Source organism: Cynara cardunculus, assembly GCF_001531365.2.
Source record: "Cynara cardunculus var. scolymus isolate 2C chromosome LG 10, CcrdV1, whole genome shotgun sequence".
Lineage (NCBI taxonomy): Eukaryota > Viridiplantae > Streptophyta > Magnoliopsida > Asterales > Asteraceae > Cynara > Cynara cardunculus.
This window is the reverse complement of record NC_037537.1, coordinates 3,266,592-3,269,553: the sequence shown is the minus strand read 5'-3', so window position 1 is coordinate 3,269,553 and position 2,962 is coordinate 3,266,592.

Sequence of the window (2,962 nt, the reverse complement as noted above, 5' to 3'; positions counted from 1 at the left end):
ATAGACCCATTTAGTGCCTATCACTGATTTGTCAGATGGACGTGGGACAAGGTACCCGACTTTGTTCCTATCAAACTCAATAAGCTCTTCTTGCATAGCGAGAATCCAACTAGGGTCGGAGATAGCATCATTGATTTTCTTGGGTTCAACTAAAGAAAGAAAGTTGACAAAGAGACAGATATTACCTAGACCTCGACGTGTCTTGATACCTGCATCTATATCACCAAGAATTTGATGAATTGGATGGCTTTTAGTTCATTGTTGAGCCGGTAGAGGAGCTTCATCTGAATAGGAGAGTTCAGGTATAGAAAATGAGACTTTAACAGCAGTTTCTTCAGCAATAGGGACTATTGCCAAGGGAACCTCAGATTCAGCAACTGAAAGAGGTTCAGAAACTAAAGGCATTTCATTTACTGATGGATCAACATTTGAAGTTGAAGGAGGTACACAGCTAATGGGCACTGTAGCAATCTCTGAATAAGATGTATTGGAGTGACTAGCTGCAACTGGAATGATGAGTGGATCATCTTCAGCTTCTGGTGATTTAGTGTTTAGAGGAGCACCGTAGGAAGCTTTAGGTTGGCCATAGTGAGATATCATCCAGTTCTCTAATTCATACTCATCATTTGAGATGAGTTTTGAATTAGCTGATTGAGATTCGTCAAAAGTGACATGAATAGATTCCTCTATTGTCTGTCTTCGTTTGTTGAATACTCTGAAGGCTTTGGATGTAGAAGAATATCCAAGAAAGATTCCTTCATCAGCTTTGAGATCGAACTTTCCAAGTTGGTCGCAGTTGTTAAGAATATAACAAGTACAACCAAATATATGAAGAAAGCTTATGGAGGGCTTTCGTCCATAGAAGAGTTCATAGGCCGTCTTCTTGGATCTTTTTACGATCAACGATCGGTTTTGAGTGAAACAAGAAGTGTTGACAGATTCAACTCAGAATTGAGTAGGGAGATGGGATTCACTGAGCATTGATCGAGCAGCCTCAATGATTGTTCGATTTATTCTTTCAGCGACCCCATTCTGCTGAGGAGTTCTCACAGAAGAGAAGTTGTGAGAGATTCCCTTGTCCTCAAGAAAGTTATCCATAGTACTGTTTTTGAATTCAGTACCATGGTCTCTTCTGATAGATCGTACTTTAACATTGTTTAGTACTTCTATCTTTTTGATGAAAGAAATGATTTCTTCAGGTGCTTCGTCCTTGGATCTTAGAAAGAAATACCCAAGTATACCTGGCATACTCATCAACAATGACAAGTGTGAACTTCTTTCCAGCTAGGGATTGCACGTTGACTGGACCAAAAAGATCCATATGCAGTAGCTGAAGAGGCGCAGCCACTGAAGAGATTTGCTTCGACTTGAAGCTAGCTCTAGTGTTTTTTCCTTTTTCACAGGTTGAGCAAAGAGATTCCTTTGCAAACGAGTGTTGAGGAAGACCTGTGACAAGATCATTTTTTGACAGCTCACTGAGTGTCTTGAAGTTGAGATGAGATAGCCGTTTGTCCCATAACCAGTTAATATCTGAAGAGGCTTTGGAGAAGAAGCAACTATTCTCAGTTAGAGGAGAATTCATGTTGATGATATAAACATTCTCTAGACGAGAACTGGTTAGAGCAACCTTATAATCTTTGTCGAGAACATGACAAGAATTCTTTGAGAATTTAACTGTATAATCTTTATCACACAGTTGGMTGATGCTAAGAAGATTGTGCTTCAGTCCTTCAACGTATGCAACGCGTTTGAAAGTTGTTGTACCGTTGGATAATATACCAAAGCCTTTGGTATATCATTTTCCATTTCCACCGAAGGTTACAGAAGGTCATCTTTCTTCCTTGAAGTGAGATAAAAGAGATATATCTCCAGTCATATGTCTTGAACAACCACTGTCCAGATACCATATGTCTTTGACATCCTGAGTAGAAGAAGATGGCTCAGAGGAGGTAGACGCTTAAGAAGATCCTTCATCAGCATCAATGGCCATCAAGCAGACGTAGGCTTTATCCTCTTCGTCAGAAGATGATTCATTAGAAGATTCAGCCCAGTCATACTCTTCAGCAATGAAGCCTTTAGCCTTTCGCTGGATGTTCTTCATCTTCTTGTATTTCTCCTTCAGTTTTAAGTATTTTTTATCTTTGGTCCTGAAGGAGGAAGGAGCTTTAGAAAATGGCCTCACAGTCTTCTTTGATCTGCATTTACCTGTAAAATGTCCGGGCCGATGACAGTTGTAGCAGACAGCTGAAACCTTGTCTATTCTTTCAGACTTTGGCTTCTCCCTGAGGGACAACTGAGGAGACCTACAGAAGTTGCTCTTACTGGCAAACCTCCTAAATGACTTAGTTAGGAGTGCCAGAGACTCATCAAAATATGTTAAATCAGATTCTGGAATGTCCTCAGAAGAATCTATCTCCGTGATGACCACGGGAGGTAGAGAAGAAACGAAAGGGGTAGAAGACATTTCAACTGAAGAGGCTTCAGAGATCAAAGCTAGAGGAGAGCTTTTCATTTCCTTGGATTCTCTTACAAGATTCCTTTTCAGTTGATGAGATTGCTCATGGTTAAGCAGAATCCCGTATAAGGTAGAAAGAGAAAGAGTGGACATGTCATTTGACATCTTGAGTCACATGGAAAAGGTGTCCCAAGACTCAGGAAGGCATTCTAGAAACATAGTCAAAGTTTCAAAATTAGAATATTCCCTGCCGACAGCCCTAAGATCAATAAGAAGGCAGTTAAATCTTTGATGTACTTCAGACAGCGTCTCAGACTTTCCACAGAGAAAGCTTTCATACTGTCTTACTAGATTGACCTTTCTAGTCTCCTAAACCTGAGTGGTTCCTTCATATTGGACATATAGTGTATCCCATACGGATTTAGAAGTTTTGAGTTTCATCACTGAGTGATAGATCTCATCAGGAAGAGACATAGCTATTATAGACCGAGCACGCGTGTCTATAGC